The sequence below is a fragment of the Crocodylus porosus genome, unplaced genomic scaffold (genome assembly GCF_001723895.1).
Source record: "Crocodylus porosus isolate Cpor-Errol unplaced genomic scaffold, CroPor_comp1, whole genome shotgun sequence".
Lineage (NCBI taxonomy): Eukaryota > Metazoa > Chordata > Crocodylia > Crocodylidae > Crocodylus > Crocodylus porosus.
The window spans coordinates 110,154,911-110,175,917 of NW_017728943.1; the positions used below are offsets into that span (position 1 = coordinate 110,154,911).

Below are 21,007 nucleotides of genomic sequence, written 5' to 3' on the forward strand. Positions count from 1 at the left end.
GGGTCTGCATTGCCACAAACCACATGTGCATGTCCAGGTATTCAGGGACTCTGTTTTTCTGGAGATGATGGAGCAAGGGGATTTTACCCCCTGTGCTCCCACAGTGAACTTGGCTGGGCTGGCCATTTCCCTTACTGATAATTAGGGATCTGGCATATGCACTCTTCCCCAGGCTCATGAAACCATTCATGAGACAGTTGGACCCCAGGAACAAATTCTTTAAATGCTGAATGAGTAGTTGCTGAATGCAAGTGGAGTGTGCCTTTGGGTGCTTACAGCATGCTCAAGATCCCTGGGGAAGGAAACAGAGTGTGGGAAAAATTCAATGAACTGCAAGCAACTACACCTTGATGAACTTTCATGCAGGTTTTACACAGCTCCAGGACAAGGGGCAACCCCACAGGGAAGGTTGGGGAGGTGCTGGGATTGGGTTGGCCGGAGTCAGTGGACCCAGCTCACCACCTAAGCAGCTGAATGAGTGGCTGGGGCAGAGGTTGAGCTGTGTGTGGCAGTTGATAGGGGGCAGGGAGCGTGGATGGAGTATCACATGAACCAATGAGCCCTTGGATAGGCCAATGAGCACCTTGACTGACCATCAAGCCATCTACAACTCCTGCCACCCAAACATGAGCATGCCACTGGTGGAACACAATGCCCCCATCCTCCTGGTAAATTGCAGGGGTGGAGCACATGCCCAGCCACTTTACCATACCTAGAACCCAGAGGCACCCTTCTACCATGAAGCACCCTAGAGCCACAAGTCACCACTGCACCATGACTATCCCCAGATCCCTGGGTCCCCAAACACACCACTCACCATCCTTTTCCTCAAAGTCACTGAGACTTAACAGCAGTTGGTATTGGTTGTCTACATCCACCTGTTCGATGAGGGTGGCCAGAGCCTGGAATAGGCTTCCCAGAGAGGTGGTGCTCTCACCTTCCCTGGAAATCTTCAAGAGGAGACTGGATAGGCACCTGGCTGGGGTCTTATGACCCCTCCCACCCCCAGTGCTCCTTCCTGCCCATGGCAGGGGGTTGGACTCGATGATCTGTCTAGGTCCCTTCCCACTCATTGATTCTATGATTCTATGAGAGCCTCGTATAAGTTGTCCCCATCTTCTATATACTGGGTCTGAATTTGGGTTAGGGAAAGAGCTATTTTGATAGCAGATGATAGCAGGGATGTTTCAATGTCATTGTCTTTGTTGTTGTCATAATGCCACACTAGGCACAGGAATGTGGAAGGGACAGATAATGTGGTCCTCCTCAAGGGTCCTGAACAGCTTCTCATAGTAGGGGACCACAGTCCTCACACCTGAGAACTTGTTGGTATCCCTGCCCTGAATGTACTGGGACTTCAGGCACTTGATTTTAGTGCGAGTCTGCAGCCAGTCCCACTGGTGCCTCTGAGCCACCATCTGAACTGTGATTTGACTGTAGGTCACCTGGGTCTGTCACTTGCCCTTCATGCCCTTGACAGGGGTGGCAATGGTTCTCTCCTCACCTCAAATCACAGTGAAGTCCATCACATATCACCTTGAGTCCAGTTTTGGGCCCTGCCTGATTGGAGTTCAAGGGGGACTTTCTCTAGCTCACTTCAGTTTATAAAGGTACGTGATTGTACGAGAGCACCTGAGCAACAGTGGCAAATTGTGATGATGCTAATTGCTGCTTGAGGTGGTACCACATGGGTTGGGGTCACATCCCCTGTGGGCAGGTGGAGGTATTGGTTTGGGGCCCGTACCACCCACTGGACAATAGAGTTTGGGAGTGTGGAAAGTGTGTCTATGGACATCTCTTGGAATAGGAAGTGGGGTCTGGGAGGAGTCTGTCCAGGAATTCTGAAGGACTGCAGATTGCTCATTTTATCTCCATGGGGCAACTTACATTACCGTAACATGAGCTAGGTAGTGTGACCCAGAAATACTCCTTGCCCAAAGTGGTGTAAATTTGAGATGCTCAGAGTGCACTTAGGGCATTTATACACATACTTTTTTGGAGATGCTCCGCACAGAAGCACATTTGATGTGTTTTAGTTCAGAACACCTTTAATGTGTTTTAGTTCAAAAGCAGACTGCTGCCATTTTCTGTGTGCTGACACGCATTTCACTGCTTATACAACTGCATGCGTCGCAGCGCCGGGTGCTTTTCAAAGTGCCCGGTGCTGTGGCGCATCCAAGTGTAAAAATGCCCTTAGAATGAGTTTTCCTGCTTTATTGCACAGGCGCTTGCATTGTAAGTACCTTCAGCAGTCCTAAGGGTCACATGTAACAAAGCCCTTACAAATCAGGAAACAAATGTAATGCATTCAAGTCCAATAACAAGTCCTTGGACTGTTTGCACTGTTTTTTTAATGCTTTCCTTGAACTAAGAGATTATGAAAAGAATTCAGGATGGTAGCCAGATAAATATTGAAACATTCATAGTAGTTCAGGATCTCCACATAGTAAATGGAACATATTTTGGGGAACCAGAGACTTCTGTGGTTTTGACCTTTACTGGGACAGCTGAACACTTGTCATCAATCATATGCTTGAATTTCTGTTGTTTTTTCTTTATTTTTTTGCAGACCGTCTTGGTACTTTACTGAAAGGAATAATTTCCATAGCAACTGTATTTTCTATTGAATTCTTGTGTGAGAAACCACACTCAGACAATGGATACTTTCTTTTTTATTTTTCTTAAGCAATTGAAATTTGCTACATAAAGGCCCTTATATGTATTTTGGTGAAGACAATTCTGGAAGCCCAACCACTTCAGATGGAAATATAGGAGGTGATGTATCATTTATAGCAGAGGCAGTGTATCCTAGTAAACCTCTGTAAAAGTTCTCTTAAGAGATATCCTGGTGCTTCAAAGCAAAGTGTGACGAGCAATTGTGCAAACACTATATGGTCTTTTGTTCCTTGGCTCTCTGCTTGAATCAGACAATGGTGTATGGAATCTTTATCTCTGATCATGCTCAAAGAAAGTATATCCGGTGCACACATTTTACAAAATAGTTATATGATTTCACTGCTCCCTGTTTTCTCAGATTCCTGAGTTAATATATGTATGTAAGAACAGTTCAAAGCATAGAGATTTATACAGAGGATGAACATTAGAAACTACAAAACTGAAAAAGACATAGAAGTAATGAAACTGGGAGTTTGCCAAGTGATATGGCAGCAAAAAAAAGGTCAGTGTTATTTTTGGACTCTTCCCAGAGTCATCACCTCATGAAACAGGAAGAGATGTCCCTCTCTGAAGACTGCTGGTGAGTGAAACTACACCAAGAATACTGAATTCAGTTTGGGGCACTTCATTACTGGAAAATATTGGCAAATTCCACCCCCTACCTCCTATTAATGTAACATTTGGAGAGTAAAGAAATAGAATTAATAAGAGAATATTGGGACTGAGGCTGTAAGATTTTTTTCTTCCATCAGTGAGAAGTTTGTCTGGGGAATAGGTTCCCATGGGAAGCTTATTTTCAATGCCTTGATTCATCCTTTAAGTAGAGGCAAAAAATGTAGCACAGGAAATACACTTTCACCAAAGAAAAGATGGATTAAATTACTGAAGATCTTTGCTACTATACATGTAAAATCTCACTTGTTCAAATTGTTACAATTTTTGGCAGTCCTGAACATTTTATCTTAAATGTATTTATTTATAATTGTCAAGCTGTCCTCGACGTGCACATTCAGAAGTCTTTCTGGTGCTTATTCTGATTTATTTTTTAAATAAGAAATTCCTCATTTGTGTTGAATAAAAATGTCTGTGGAAAGTTTAAATGGGTCTTGGCTGATTGCAGAGATTCTACTGCAGATGAATTTACACACACACACACAGACTCAGAAGTTCTCTCATTATTAACAGCCTCACTGGAAAAAAAATAGATCAAGAGAACAGAGATGTTGCTTTATGACAGCAGAGGTCACTTTAAAGGAAATAACACAAGTCACCCTAAAGGAAATAACACTGAAAGGAGCTTGAGGGGGAAAAAGCCAATTATTTTAGAGGGACTTGTTGAAACAAAAAAGGATATAATTCTTCTATCAACATTAGAGCAGCCTTTAACAATTATTCATCATTACTACAAGTTTTCTCATTAACTGTACAGACCCATTTAAGATATTAATATCAACTGTTCTAAAGAATTAGTAATGAGTAGCAGAATATAGAGATCAAGATTGCACAACCTAGTTGAGGAAAAGTTGAGGCTAGACATAAGGAAACACTTCTTTTCCATCCAGGTAACTAGAATCTGGAACACACTCCCAGTAGGGATGGTGCAGTTCCCATCCCTGGTGGTGCTCAAGAGGAGGATGGACAAGCACCTTGTTGAGCTTGTTTGGGCCCAACTACCTCCTGCCCAAGGCAGGGGACTGGACTTGAAGATCTTAGAGGCCCCTTTCCAGTCCTTCTGTTCTATGATTCTAAGATGTGTCTTCATGCAAACATAATTATGATAATGAAGAATGGTGTTATTGACGCCTGTCATGGGTGGGGGGAGGGATATGAAGTGGGGGTCAGTGACATGCCGGTGCCCATTCTTGCCCTTCACTAACAAGCCACACCCTCCCCAGCCCTGCTGCTGCACCTCACTCTGGACCCACTGCCCCCAGCCCTGCCAGTGTCCCTCACTCCCAAACAGCAGTACCCTTCCCCCCACCCCTTGCTGGTGCCCCTTACTCCTGACCCCACAGCCCCCGGTGCTGCCAGTGCCCTGCACACCCAACCCACAGTCACCCATCCCATGCCCCTCACTCCTGATCTGCATCCCCCTGCCCTGCTCCCAGCCCTGCCAGTGTCCCTTACTCCTGACCTGCAGCTCCCTGCCCTGCCCCCCTCCTCTGCAGGTGCCCCTCACTTCTGACACACAGCCCCTGCCTCACCAGCACTGCCAGTGTCCCACACTCTGGACCCTCAGCTTCTGCCCCCCCAACCCTGCTGGTGCCCCTCACTTCCAACCTGCAGGCCCCTACCTCCCCCCCCCCCATTCCTGCTGCCCAAGCAGCTCCTGCATTGTGCATGCGCCTGCTCGTTCGCTCACTCTCTCTGTGTCTCTCTGTCTCCACCTGGCTTGCTGGAGCCCACGTGGGGAGCACATGACCCCCAACAGCCAATCACCCTGCCCACTGCTCCCAGCCCCAAGCAGCCAGCCCGGGAGAGCAGAAAACCTGGACATTTGCTCTTATTTTAAAAACCTGCCTGGATGCAGCACAGGGGTCTAAAAAAGAGAACAAGTCCAGGAAAACCCAGACGTATGGTAACCCTACTGTTAATGAAGCTAGGGATTTCTCCTTTTGTTCCTTCTTCATCCACTTCCCAATGCTTCTCTTAAATGGATTGACCTGTGTTGTTTTTGCTTTCATTGCAATTCCTTATCTATTTCCATATGGTTCAATACCTGATTGCTCCTTTCTGCTTCCATTGCAAGCTGCCAACCAATTCAGTTCTTAAAAAATCACCTCATTGCTGAATAGATCATTCTAATTATTGCAAGCTTCAAATCAAACCCAAAATCAAATCTGTCAGAGTCTCCCTGCTCCCAGTTTTCCCCTCTGCCATTGGACCACTTCAGGGTACAGCAGGTCTGCTGTATCCTAAGGTGCCACCAAACTAAAATTTTATGCCACTACGTACGTTCCCTTTCAGCTGCGCTACAGATTGGATAGTGAGCCTCAGAAATTCCAGAGCATGCAAGTTGAATGCTGAATCCCAGGCTTTCAAGATTGCAGCTAATAGAGGGGCTGATGGATCCTCTATCTTCAGATGTAGGACTAAGAGGAGGGAGATAAAAAAAATAGAGGGATGTATTGCAGGAGCTCTGAGGAGGAAGTGACCTAGTATCAAATGGAGGGTAGATGGTGAAAAAAAGAAGAAAGAAGGCCAACAAAGCCTGTTAGGGAAAAAGGAACACCTTGGAGGAATATGGGTTTGGCACAAATATTTCAAGACCTTAAAACCTTGAAGTTTTGCCTTTTGACCATGCTAAATGTTCGTCCTGGCATAACTGCTTGTGTCTAGTGCCTCCTGGTATGCATACAGTTATTTTTGGTTACTTTGAGATGGTTCTGAAATACTGTTTTTCTCATGAGAAGGCCTGTACAGTTGGAGTTTAGCATCAAAATACATGGCTATACAGATGGTACAATATGAAGAAAACAAAGTTAGTGATATTATTTAAACTTCAAAAAACCTTTTCAAAATAAGCATTCTTCTTCCTTCCTTGCATTGACAATTTAGCTTAAAAATGCATGATGATGTATATAAAAGGTTTTTTATATATCATATTTTTTGTATAACCTAGCTTAGGCATCATGATTTATTTGTTGTATAGCTCATCCTAAACTTACACCAATAAAATATTTATACTGCATTACCTTATAATTTTTTTCCATAACATATCCTATGCATTGGTATACTGTACAGCTCCAATACGTTGTTTGTGCTTAATAGATAAATGTTAAGAATATATGTAGCTACGAAAAAGAATCTTTGTTCTAGTGCAGTTTTACCTTTTTTCACCATTCCCAAATAGCCTTTATTGCCATATCATTTTCTGTTTATTTATCATTTAATCCCATAAGCAATATGCATTGCAGTTTAAGCATGTTGTACATTAGAGTGCCTGAGCTTCAGTAAAGGAAAAATTAATCCAGTTTAAGAACATCTTAACATACCTACTGTCAGAATTGTACAGTTAAAATGTCTCAGTGTACCATAGATGAGAATGAATGAATTAAATTTGCCCATCTGATGTGTACCTTAGAAATATTATTTGTGAACACCTGTTGTTTACTTTTTGTTTTTGCTATAAAAAAATGAAAAACCTTGGTTTTGAATACATCAGAGTACCTCCTTCATTACTGGGAGACATATCTGTGCACCAGGTAGAAATACTTTCCTCTCCACCAAGGAAAAAAGAACTCCTAATTATTAAACTTTGTATTGGCAGAGGAAGTTTCCCAATGAACTCCATTTAGGCATGCTTAGAGAGGGATGGGAGTGATGCTTTGAAGCAGTAGAGACCACCAGGGGAAAAGTCAAAGCACAGGGAGTCCAAGCAGAATGTAAAGATTGAATATAGGGTAGGGTGGCATCTAGCTGGAGACTAATTGTTTCAGAGAGGCACAAGCTCTTGTGGGCAGCAACCTACTTTGTCAGATGCTAGCAAAATGGACTGATAGAAAAAAGTTGTAAGTGGCACAAGCAGGTTACTTACTTTGCTGGCTTCTGCAGGAGACCTTGCTGTCTTATGGGCTCCTTAGCCAGGCCTTCAAAGCAAAAGTTAGTCTTTAAGTAAATTAACAAAATAAAATCACATGGTCCTCTCCCAGACACTAGGGGCACATCCAGATGAGTGCACATGTGTTTCCTTGTGGACAACTAGTAGCAGCATTTGTGCTCTGGCGTGGGGTGAATTGCCTTGGGTGAGGTATGGGAGGCTGGGGTCACCTGGGCTGGCTCCAGCAGCCTTACTTGAGGTCCAGGGGGGCTCTTGGGGATGCAGTGATGATGAACCAGGTGAATGGAGCCTGGCTGGCAGCCAGAGCATGGCAAGCTCTGGTTTAGGTAGCACCTGCTCCTGCCATGTGCACCATGCCACTTTTTTTCCTCTGTGAATTTTTTTGATACTGGGATTTCCCAGTGTCTGAATTTGGCTCTGTTGTGCAAATATGCAACACAGAGAACCAAATCATGTATACAGGGTGTGTTCTGCAGTGCCTCAAAAGCCTTTGAGATACAGCAAAGTGCGTGTGCACACTTGTGTGGATGCACCCTAGGAGGGAAGCCCATTTTTGCTCTCCTCTCAGCGCAGCATCCGGCCCCTTCCTGCAGCAAATTGTTCCCTTCATAACTTGCTTCCTCTTCCTCTTTTTTCTGCTTACTCTTCAGGGAGCTTTTAAGGGTCCCAGTGGTACGGTACTTGGTTATCCAAATGACCCACAGCTGAGTTTTCTTAACAGGGCTGACTTCCTTCTTAAAGGGACAAGCTATACTGTTACAGATGGGAAAGGGACCAGCAGAAGAGAAGGTCCTAAGGGGGTGAAGGGGAGGGACATTTATTAGATCAATTAAGATAGGGCACTTAGCACCTAGGATACTGGAGTAAACAGCTACTCCAAGTAATGGGATAAGAATCCATAGTCCTTGTTAAGACCAAGGTTAATACAGTCATGTCTGTGGATAATTTCTTGTTCTGCAGCTTTGCATTCAAGTTGATTTTTTAAAGGTTTGGGGGTTTTTTTGGTTTAAGGGCAGCTACTCTGATGTCAGTGATGGAATGTCCAGGGTTGTTAAAGTGTTTCATCATGGGCTTGTTTTTTTCTGGAATTGTCAAACTCCAGAGAGTGAATGTGAGAAGGCCGGAAGGGTTGTGAGAATACAAAGGAAAAGGCAGTTAAATAAGGACAACGTTGACTGTGCACGTCATAGAAGTTGCAGGGGAGCTGTATGGTTAACTATGTAGTAAAGCACATGGACAGGGCTGGCAGAATATTGGGGGGAAGAAGGGAGGTGAGAAGCCAATAAAGCAACTCGGGCCTAAGACACATCTGATGAGCAGTTACGTGAGCAGGAGAGAGTCAGACTTATAGGTCATAGAGAAGTAGGACTGGAAGGGGCCTTCAGAGGCCATTTATTCCAACCCCCTCCCTGAGGCAGGGTCATCCCTATTCAAGCATGTGACTGCATTTTGGTTTTGTGGGTGAGGTGAGGGGTGGGGGTTTGAGCTATGCTGGAAATGGTTGGAGAAGCAGCAGGAAAAGCTGACTGAACATCAGAGAAGCTGGAAGATCTGGGTGGGGGAAGCAGTTGAGTAGACAGGGAAAATGGGAGACACTAAAGATGGCTCGTGTAATTTTTTTAAAATTATTATTATTCAGAATTTCTTAAGATGTTCCACAATTTTAAAAAAAAGTTTCTGATTTCCTATCAAACTGCAAATCTGCTGTACATTATTAACACAGTAAGAGATTATTTGAGAAAAGCATAAAAGAATTAGCTAGAAAGCTTCACAGTTCAAATAGCCAAGAGTTGAGCATATTATTAAATTCAGAAGTGTTGTGACCTTTTGTAGGAACCCAAGTGAGAGGGACAAGAAGGCAATTATAATAAAGCGTTCCATGGGATGAAGTTTAGGACTTCCTTTGCAAAATGGTTGAGTGTGTGTGTGTATGTAAAAGATAGAACCTTATTTAGAACGTATCTTCAAGAAAAGGTAAGCCAGCAGGTTTAGCAAAAATCTAAGCAAGCCAGTCACCTAGAGAGCTAAATTGGGAAATCTTCCAGCTCATTTTTCAAATTGGAGTTCTACCGGTACCTTTGGATCTCATTCACCAGCAAAGCCCCGACAAAACAAGAAAAAAGCAACACTTGCATCGGTTTGAAATACCCAAAATTGCAAGTTAAACAATAATTCCATGCCTTTAATTTTGGGAGATGATACTGTAAAGATGAACAAGTTTTATGAAAAATTATACAATGCATTCGGCTATTCCGCTCAGGTTTTAGGAGTGCCCTAGGTATCTTGAAGAAAAGGAGACTTAGAGAGTTATTAATATGGTGGGCAGGTTTTCAAGACCTTGAAAACAGTCTCCTACATCTATTCAGCCTAAAACCTGTATTTGCCAGCATCTGGCCCAGAGTGCATACAGTATATTTTAATTCTGATTTCAGGAGACCAGAGGAACTGGACACAGTAACACATAAGTGTACCGGTACCTAATGGGTATGCCTGCAGTGATTTGTACACATATGTATAAGAGGCCCATTCTGTAAATGCCATCCTTCATCACTACAGAGATAGTAAAAGCAGCATCCCCAGAAGTGTTCACTTGCTGTGGAATTCATTGCAGATTTCATTTATTTAAGTGAATGCAAATGAAGGTTCACTCTCCTGTTTCTTTGACGGATTGATACATTGCTGACTGGTGAGCACCACACAGTGTCAGTCTCCAGAAACAAATGGAGGAAGATCGACACAGAATGAGTTCATATTTCAAGAAGCCACAGGATTTAATCTATTTGTGCGTCTTTGTGTTTATGTGTCAGTCATAAAGGAGTTTGTGAATTACTTGTCTCATGACATAATTCAAAACTCAGAAATGTTATTTTCCTATTAAAAAGAAGGATTGACTTTGTAGTGCTCCTGTGGGCATGGAAAAAATATTGGAGAAATGCTATTAATAAATAAATTTAATATGGGCTTTGAAAGGGTTCATTTTGTTCACTTTTAGGGAAAGAGAACTTTCACACTGTTTGCATAAGGAACATTCTATCCTAGGATATTCAGCACAATGGATATTTGGAGTTAAAAATTAAAAATGGAGCTTTTTGTCAGCAGTGCAGTACAATACCCAGGACATGTAGTGGCTTTCATTCATCAGACATAGGGCACACAAACACCAACAGAGTCTCCCTATGCCTGTAGAAAGCTTGCAAAGAACAATTTTTCCAACTATTTAGTTGGTCTAATAAAAGATATCACATCTACCCAAAAAACTTTGTCTGCCTATGTCCTTAGATCAACATGGCTACAACCAACAACCCTAAAGCATGGAAAATATCGAATTTTTCTGTTTGAAATAGGAACTATACATGCTAGGGCGTTCAGTGCTGCTAATACTAGAGAAGTCGAATAGTCTTTGAAAAAGAGGGAATTTTAGGGAATATGTTCTTACCCTAACTATGACTGCATGCTCTGGTAAGAAAAATATGGTTTACTTTTTAGGCCTATTAACCATTCTGGTGCTAGCCACTTCTGATATCTCTGTTGGGTTTTTTTTCTACATTGGTATGTTGGCAATATCAAAAGGGAGGAGGCAGGGTAGATTTTCACTTCGTGCTAATTACATCAGAGGTGCATAGTATAAGCTTTCATAAGAGGCAGGCTTTATGCAGGATGCAGAGGTTCTAAATGGAAGGCATCTGTTAGAATACAAAGAGTAGAGAAGACGGCAAAAAGAGATGGAGTCATTGTTGACAGAGACAGGGTAGGTAAGAAAGAGGAAAAAAAAGTATTTAACCCATCGAGGGTCATGTGGGTTATAAAGCTAATCCAGGTAATAGGATAAGAATCCATAGTCTCAGTTTAGAGTAAACCATACATAACACAATCAAGTCTGTGGATGATTTCTTGTTTTGCAGTTTCCCATTTGAGTGTGTTTTTAAAGGTTTGCTGTCTAATAACAACAACCCTTAGGTCAGCAATGGATTGTCCAGGGAGGTTAAAGTGTTCTGCCACACGCTTACATGTCTTTCAGGAATTGTTGTCAGTTCAGTGTTCATTCCTTCTTATACCCTGTCTGGGTCCCCCAGTCTGTCAAAAGGAGTGCACCATGCAAGGTCCCACTGCAGAACACTCTCATGTTGTGTCCCTTTAATTTATAAAGGAAATAGCTAAACTATGCATTTAGTGTTGCTATAATGCATAAATTGCTTTTCCTCCAAATTAACTGAGGACAGGATATTACAGTTTTACTGTTGAAAATAGAATTTATAGAAACCATATTGGCTTCTCCTGGCTCCTCCATTGTCTGAGTCCTGAGCAATAATTTTATTTCAGATACAAACTTAAGTAAAATAATTAGCTTTTATCACAGTTTTAATGCAATAATAAGCTATATCCCTGTGATTTGATTGTATCAGCATGTGTTAATTCAGTTGTGCACTTCTGGAATTTAAACTGCAGGGTCTGAGCTGCAGGAGGCACTGCAATCTGCTGTTACAAATCCAAATTAACATTCATTATATAATTTGCCAAGGTTGTGTGTATTTGGGGGGCAGGGAGGGGAGGAGGGGGAGAAGCAGGAGATGTTAGTCTGCTAATTTACTTGTTTTAGTGATATCATTTAAGTATACCAGTAGAAGTTGTCCATACTGGGATTCTTTCTTGTCAAGGCACAATTAATTTATTGTGTAAGAGAGCTCCTTCTGGATCTAGTGCTTATTATTTCTTAGACATATCTTCTATTGAAGGCAAAGGAGTTTGCCCAAGTAAAAATTTGACCTCTATACAGTTAGGCAGACATCTGTTATATTCACGGTATGTTGTTATTCTTACACTTCAGCTGACCTTACATGGTGATACAAGGTATCTTTGTCCCTCCTCCTGTGAATTTCCCCCCTGGGACTGACTGATCATGACTTGCTCTAAAATTAATTCAAACCGAAACTTACGTTCATCAAACTTCCATTTGGCATTCTGGAATTTGATATTTTTGTCCTGTCTGTACTTATCCCCTAACCTTTTTGCACTTTTACATGGAAACAAGTTGGTCTCAAATTGCATGTAAAACTGTTTACTTTTTGGACTGAACGTTCAGTGAAAAAACAGTGGGATGTTGCTGTTTTCTGTTTCTGCACATGGGCATCTTGCTTTATGATTTCAGTTACAAGATTTCCATTTTACTTTACATTATTTTGAAGGCTCAAAAATTAAAGCTTAAGTACAAGTTATTCTCAAATTTATTAAAAGATACAAAAAAGGGCAAGCAAACTATAACTATATTTAACTCTCTAGGCATAAGTGTCCATTAGATACACGTTTAAATCCTTACTCTTATGTGAGATTGTTTTTAATAGGAAAGGACTCTGTAAAATGCAGATACCACTGCCTGAAGTTGAACTTTGCTATGCCCTTGACTTTCTACTTACTGCAAAGTTAATTACTGAAGTCCTTTGACAGTCAGCTTAATTTTGATTCACTGATAATTAGGATATTTTAGAGGCTGGGAGAAATGGATCACAAAATTAATTGAACTACTCACTGAGGAGAAGAGGAAGAAACTTCTAGGCCCTACTGGTATTTGCTATAGGGCAGTGGTTTTCAACCTTTTTTTAATAAGTGTGCCCCTGGTGGCCGGACGCAGAGCAGGTGGGGGGGAGAGGTGGCGTGTGGACGGAAGTGGAGTGGCAGCAGCATGAGGTGGTGGCAGCGGCCACTGGGTGCAAGCTTCCCCTCCCTCACTGCATTCAGCCACCTGGGCAGTGCCTGTGCAGCCCGCAGAAGGGCACCACTGGCCTTACCTCCCCGGTCCTGCCCCTGGGAGGCAGTGGCACAGGGTGGTGGGATGTGGTGCTTCATCCCTACCTGCCTGCCTGTGTATACTTCCTACGGCCTTCCCAAGTACCCCTGGGGGTATGCATACCCCTGATTGACAAACCCTGGTATAGGGTAATCATGGTGCATGAAAGGAAATATCCTGCCTTTAACTGATGGAAGTGCACAGTAGAGCAGTGTACCAGCATGCTAGGTCTTGCGACCATCGTGTTGGTGCAGAATACAAAGCCGTGGGGTAGCCATGGTGGGGTTTGCTATTGATCTCTGCTTCAGGATATGGAGGTGGAGCCAAAACATTCCACTTAACTGCAAATGAAATGTTAGGAAGTGCCAGAAGAAAGGGTAGTAAGGCCTCCTTCTACTGTCTTGTTGGAGATTGGGCATTAACTCTTGACAGCAAGTATAAACATTTATCTGTTAAGCACAAACAATGTATTTGGAGCTGTACAGTATACCAATGCATAGGTTATGTTATGGGAAAAAGATTATAAGGTAATGCAGTATAATTGGCATAAATTTAGGATTAGCTATACAACAAATAAATTGTGATGCCAGAGCTAGGTTATACCCCTCTGCTCCTGTGAAGTGAAAGGGCAGGGGGTTCTCAAAATGATTCCTCTCACAAGTAATAAAAGACCTTTTGCACAAGCTAGGACCTCATTATTTTAAAAGTATATATTTATTTGTACTGATTTTTTGTAACATTTTCCTCATCCTAGCTTAGTTCAAAATTGCTAAGGTATGCAAAGTTACAAACTCTATAAAGGTTTACAATAGAACAGGCAAGTGTTGCATAGTGGTGTTACTGGAATAATGCAGTGTCATTGTATTGTACAGTGGTAACTTAATTAAAACTGGATGCAATTTGGTTCTGGCTTGGTATTATTGTTTTGCAGAAAAACTATAGTTTTCTTTGCAAGATTCTATATTTGAAAATGATTTATATGTGTGTACACAGTATATGGGACAAGCGCCCTAGGGTTTTAAAACTGATTTTAGTTGTGTTATCATGAACATTAGTTTCTACATAGCCTGCACCTATTCAATACATGTTTTACACATAAGTTTCTGGAAGATAATTTTTTTCCAGCTGTTAATATCATGTTAGTGTCAAAACAGCTGTTGAGCTTGACTACATTATGGATGTAAACAGCAGTTTAAGAGAGAGAACTTTAAAAAAGCAAGTTTTAACTTTGTATCTTGTTGTTCCATCTCTTCCCCTCCTACCACTCTCCCATCCCCCCTTCTCTCCTTTCCCCTTCACTTTATTAGCAGTTTTATCTGAAGTATATATTTTTCTCTACAGCCTATCTAAATTCTAATGTGAGCACCCTGGAAATGAGGCATAGTTATTAGAAAAATAGTCAAAGTTGTTGCTAAGGTGGCAAATAATGCCTTCAATGCCTTTATATATATTTTTTGCCATGAAGATTAAATTCCATTCAGAAGTAAAATCATACCAGAAATGTGGTGGTGAGAAAAAGGCAGACATTATGTTGGACTGCTGAGAAGCACAAATGTGGTTCAATGCAAGAAGAAAGCAAACTGGGGAGAAAACTGATAACCCCTAGCATGGAAAGTAAGCTCTGCCTGTTGCCTTTGAGCATAGCACTTCCTAACAGTAACAGGTGTATGGTAACAAATATGTAAAAGTAAAATTCAAAATCATTTTACTGAAGAATTTGTAATATTTGCATTAGGTACACTGTAAGTCTTCTATAGCATATATAACAGAGGTTACTTAACTACCACAAAAACCTTTTTAATATCATCTTGTACTTGCACTCAAAATCTAAGAAGTCTTTTAGTCAAGATTTTTACAACTGAATGTTTTAAGAATCAGGTTTAACACAACCTTTCTGTGTTACTAAAGCAAATCTGAACATAAGAAATACATGTGGGCCACTTCCTATTCCAGACTGAAATTCTTATTCTTTGTATAGAGGTTCCATTATAGATTTCCATTTTTAGTTCAATCAAACTTAGCTTTTTGGAAATGCTGCTTGCTGCTGCTTTAAGAACAGGCAGCATTCAGTATGGAAGTAAACAATTCAAAAGAAAACCTTATATTGTTTTGAATTAAGGCTGGTGTTTTGTTTCTAGAAGTAGCTACATACTTTGTAGATACAACCCTTTCATTTGGTAGTTGTTGTTGTCACCTTTGTTAAGGTCTCAGGGCCTTATAGGACTTTTCCTCTGTGGGTTTCTATTATTATAATTAGCTGCCAACAAAGATAATTTTTAAAACTAAAATTACAGATGCGTGCCATGCTTTGAACTCGTTCCAAGACAAGCTCTATGGCCAGACTCAGCTAGGGCTGTAGAGCACAGAAGACAGAAACAACACTACCTGGAAACAAGAGGGAGAAAGGAAGTCTTGGGCACCTTACCTTGTAGTTCTATTAAAGCGCTGGTAGTGTTTATTGCCTTCCTCCCCAGAAGTACAATATCAAAAATAGATTTAAATGTAGGGTTTAGCAGCTAATGTGTTCATGAATTAAATTTTAACTGTCACTTATTCCTAAACAAGGCTCCAAGTGAGTTGAGACACTGAAAACATGTGCTTTTGAACCAGTTTTATGGGGAAGCAAGATTAATATTTCAAAATGTTCTTACTGTAACATTCTAGTGGAGAACCTAGAGCTGTTTAGAGTCAGAGAGGATCATGGGAGTCTATTCTCCTCAGATAATATTTAAAATTAATATGTTGATGAGTATTTTGTGATTTTAAAAGAGAAACATAATTTGTTGCTGTCCAATTCACTCTTGAATTTAATAAACTCAAGTTACACTGCTTTGGTAGTTTGTTTCATGATCCAGTTGCCCCCTACATTAGAAAAAAGAAAAGAAAAAGTGGTATTAACTTGCTTAAGATATTTTCCTTTCTCATTTTCAGATTTAGGATTTATTGCTGTCTCATTAGTTATCATCTCATTCAGCTTATTAAGTCAGTTCTCTTCCTTTCAATATCCTGAAGACCTTTCTAAATATCTTTTTTTGTCTCATTATTTTTCTAAACAGTATAGGTGAAATCTGCAGAACATTTCTTCATATCTCATACTTTCTATTTTTGCAGCCTCCACTGGTACCACTCTGGAGGTGATGGCGTGCTTCCTTATGTCATTTGATTGATGGGTAGGAGTAACAATTGAGTGCACAAACTTTAGAAAATTTAGAAGGCTTCTTGTGACCATGGGAATTGTTGGAGCTGCTGGCAAATTTTATGTCAGAATGTATCCCTTGTACATACACCAGGGGACATCAAGGGATTTCATTCTTTATAGCAGGTTTGCCCATTCTTTTCTGCTTAAGAGACAAAACCATGTATATCAATGGGCAGGGGTCACCATTTGGAAGAAAAAGAGCTGAATTGTTCAGGTTTTTTCTCATGCTGCAATTCTTGGGATTGTAAGCATACTTTGCATCATCTCCAGCCTTTTGTTATTTCAGAAGATCTCCTGAATTAGGCTCATTAAGACAATTTTTTCAAAAAGCAGTTTAGCAACCACCTGTCTCTGGTATGGCCTGCATTTGGTATTCCTCTTCAGGAATCAGGATCTTGCTTCTTAGACCAATGGTCCCCAACCTTTCTAGCCTGTGGGCAGGAGTAGTGGTATGGAGTTGACACACAGGTACAGTCTAGTACACGGTTGTTTTGCAGCTGCTGGATTGGGCCCCAACTTCATGTCTGCCAAATCAGGCCTGCCAAGTCAGCCCTAGCCCCAACTCACACTAGATCAGGCCTGCTGTTCTGGCTCTGCATTTCTAGCTTATATCCAAAGTAATATGGGGATTCAGTGCTCACAGTAGGCATGCCTTCTGGTCCTGCAGCAGTTGATTATTTCTTTCCCTTTCCATGCTCTTATTGTCTGAGCTCTCCAGTGGTTACTGGGTATGAACTGCTTGCCCACAATCAAATTTCCTGTACCGCTTCAGAAGTAGTCTAACTACCGCAGCGTTCTTTAAAACACAAGTACCATGCTGTCACAGACCAAGGGTCCATATCACCCAATATCTTGTCTCCAAGAGTACTGGCAATATATACTTTAGAACAAGGGTGGCAAGGATCTGGCAGGCAGGGCTCCTGGACAGGCTGGGAATTTGGAGGCAGGATGAATGGGAACAGGGCCTGTCACCAGATCCCAGGGTACACAGCCCCATTGGGGATGTGTTTTGTCAGCGGTAGGGTGAACAACTGGTGTGTTAGTCCCCACAGCTCCCTGCACTAATCATTCTGTCACTGGAGGTGAGTCCCAGTTCAGCCCCAGGAGGACAAGTGAGTTTAACACCCAAGTTTAGGTGGTTGCTGGCTGCTTTTAGGGAAGTTGCCCTGCTCTACTCTTTCCATCTGGATAGAGATGCAGAATATTCATTTAAAACCCATGTCTCCTCCCCAGTGGTTCTCTTCTTTTCTTTGAGCCGAGGAAAGTGAAATGCTTTACTACATATCCTGTGGGTTAAAAGGCTCCCTCAGAGTTTTTAAACTCCTGAGATATTATTTCTTCCCCTCAATCCTGGGAATATTTCATTCCTTCAGAGCCTACTATCTACTGAAAAGCTGTAGAAAGCTGGTCTCACCTAGTATGTGGCAAATCTGAGCCGTTTGGGTATGGTGAAATATACAGCTAATAAATAAATCAATATCTAAGTAATAGCTATTTATATTAATGACTCTCCACATTCCCAGGTCTAAGGAGGAATATGACAACAGCTATGCCAGCATAGGGCTTACTGCTTATCCACTGAGGCATTCAATGATGCAACAATTTCGTAACTCAACAAGAATGCAGAAATATCATGTAAACAGATCCCCCAAGTTGTCACATGGGGTAACAGAGGACCCTTCACCCCTGTTACTGGAGGGAGGAAAGGACAGTGTTGCAAAGGACAGGCTGAGGAATGCACCTTGCAGAAAATGTGTTGGAAACCTGATTCCAGACTGCTGATGAGGGGATGGAGAGTCCTTGTTGCTGATTTGAATAATTGGCAGCACCTGAGTCCTGTTTCCAGACAGTCAGGTCAGGGGACCAGAAGTGGGGGGAGTCCAGGGCCGTATAAGCCCGAACCTGGGTCTGGAGGCTCAGTCTGGCTCAGATTGCCTGTGAGTGCAAGGAGCTGTATACAGGCAGACTGTGGTCCAGGGACCCAGTGCAGTGCGGCAGGGCCAGAGGAACAGCACAGTAAGATGAGAGGGGTAGGAACCCTGAAGTCACAGAGAAATAGAAACAGACCTGTCTGCTCACGTTAAGGTGCAAGGATTGGCAGGCCAGCAGCCTGTTGACAAGCAAGGCAGAATAAAGCCTCAAAGCTTGCTTTGGTCTCTCAGGGTTGCCTCCCATATTTATATTAATTAGACCTCAAGGCATGGCATGGGGTGGTGGCCTGAGAGATTAGAGGGAGCAGGACAGGGCTGCAGTAGCTGCTACGGGTGCCTTGACTGGCCTCCATAGGAAGCACAAGTGGATTTTAACTTAACAGAGGAAAAAGAATTACGTTTCTGTCATCAATACGTTTTCCATGATAAATAGATATTTTGGGAATTTAGATGATATTCATTCACTCCCAGAGCTATGAACAGGAGCAAATCAACTAAAATGAACTCTACAATATATATCATAATGTTGTACCAATTATAATGATCATATTTTGTTTTGCTTTATTATTTTCCTTAAAATCCCTTCTGTCACTTTTTTCCTGGTTTCTTCCCTTAGTAGTGATTCCATTTTCAATATGCCTCCAAGTTATTATAGTACCCAAAGCACAAGAAAATCTATGTCTAGTACAAATTATAAAACAAAAATAATTGAAGTAAAAATGTTGTATTCATGGGCTAGTAGTTGATGCTTTTTCTTAATATTCAGGATTTGATTCCCAGTCCTGACTTTTCTCCACTAGAGTAGCAAGAGTTGAAGGTACTACTCAGTTAGTTGGTACTGAAGATGGAGAAAGTAAAACCCTTTTGGTTGATTCTTCTGTCCTCCTAAGAAGCAGCACTAGTGAGCTACTGGAAAGTAATGTGTAGTACACTGAACCTTCCGGCATGTGGTACAAGCCAGGAAAAATTATTCTACAACACGGGGGTCAAACTCAAGTTGGTCAGTGGGCCATATTCCCTGTCTTGCCATATGCTTATGGGCCAAGCCTCTAATTTTTCACCAAAATTTGTTTTTTGCTCAGTTCAGTTTACGTTTTGCAACACACCATTTTTTGTATAACAATAGCAGTTTTCAGCATATATCAATTTTTAAATTTGTGGATGTATAAAATTTGTTATAAGCATCCCTCCAAATGTGTGAAAAGAATTGATTTATTTTCAAAAAAAGTGTTTGCTGCAATTGAAGACTACAGAAGGTGAATTCAGAGCAAATAAACAAGTCTTTTTTTGCACATGCTAACATCTCACAACTACTCCTGGATACCTGGCACTCCTTTGCTGCAACCTTGATGTTTGGTTTCAAGGACTGTGCTGAGGTTTCTTGCAGGATGGTCTTCAAGTGCTTTTCACTGAGTCTCTTGAATGCAGTTTTGACCTGTTGATATTCATCACTGAGAAGATCTGTTTGCACCCAGCATGCTTGGAAACATTGATGATATCTCTGTTACAAAATGTTTTATTCCTGGATAGTTCCCTGCCCCCAGGTATTAGTAAAGTTTATGAATCCTAATTCTTGAGAACATATTCTTCATTATGTTCAGTGAGTTCAGTTGTAGCCCCACAAGTCAGAGAACCTGTCCTGGAATTTGTGCCTCAGCTCAGCAGTACTGATCGCATACTTCCACAAGCCCTCTCACCACCTTCCATGCCGGCAGCACTGAGCAGTTACTTCAAGATGGAGAAATATGCTACATCTGTTTCTCCCAAAGATATTACTTCATTTCAAAGGCAGCATCCTAAAACTCAGTCACAGCCTGTTCCAACCTGACATTTTTGTGTTCAGAGTACTGAGATGTCCCCTTATGTCCACCAAGGAGGCAAGGTCCTGCAACCATTCTTCATCTTTCATTTGAGTCACAAGTTTCTCTTTCTCACGTATAAATATGGTACTTCAATCCCATATTGCAGTTAAAAAAAGCTGTTTAAGGCAACTCCCTGACTCAGCCAGCACACTTCAGCATATCGTAACTGTCCATGCTAAAAGTCATATTCCTCTAAGAGCTGTCTGAACTGCCAGTAGTTGAGGGCCCTGGCTTGGATGAAATTCACTGTTGTTATCCCATGTATCATGTAGTCCCTACCCAGGAGTTTGGCACAAAGAGCTTCCTGAAGCAGAATGAAATTAAAAATGCAAAGTTTGTGGCCTGGATCAACAATGCACTTTTCTCTTGAGTTTCACCCCAAATCCTGTCTTCCCTCCTCTCTACCAGGGAACCAGCCCCATCTGTTGCAACATATCCTCTTCTCCCGGTCCACACCGAATCTGTCTTAAGTTGAAAGTGTCCTTCATCAACACTAATTCCATGAATTCCTCTGTCACATTTGTATCTTAATCAGAATCCCGAATGAACATTGCTAAAAAGCTACTGAAAAAAGAAACAAATGCCTTTGTCTTGTTCTGCAGTTCACTCTGCATTTATCAGAGAAATCCCAACCACAGAACACTATTGTCTGATTTGTGGTAGTGAAGGAGAGTGAGGCTGCTTTCAACTCTTCTTCAGTGCTGTTTGTGGAAGGTGCTGAGAATCCCTAGAGTAAATTTCAGAAAAAGTTGGGAGCTGGGATGACCCATTTTCTTGGATAATGTATTTGATTCCCCTGTTTTAGAACAAATCTTGTATATTGGACTCCACCTCCCTCTTACCTGCCTCCCATCCCCCCACAAAATGGGTAAATCTTACTATTACTGACAGTGGTGGACACCTGCCAGCGTCTAACATTAATGTGGATTAATACTTAACACAAACTGGGTGGTGTTCCCTGATAGATCCTGCCTTACTTATACCTAGTAGGAAAGA

General features: G+C 41.7%; 1 protein-coding gene and 1 long non-coding RNA gene across 2 annotated transcripts in view; both read left to right on the forward strand.

Moving 5' to 3' along the window:
• PARK2 (parkin RBR E3 ubiquitin protein ligase) overlaps positions 1-21,007 on the forward strand; it is a 1,395,896-nt gene that overhangs the window by 301,188 nt on the left and 1,073,701 nt on the right. The window lies entirely within an intron of this gene.
• LOC109320060 lies at positions 7,396-10,198 on the forward strand. Its single transcript, XR_002103710.1, has 2 exons — positions 7,396-7,426; positions 9,670-10,198. It is a non-coding gene; the product is annotated as an uncharacterized LOC109320060 (long non-coding RNA).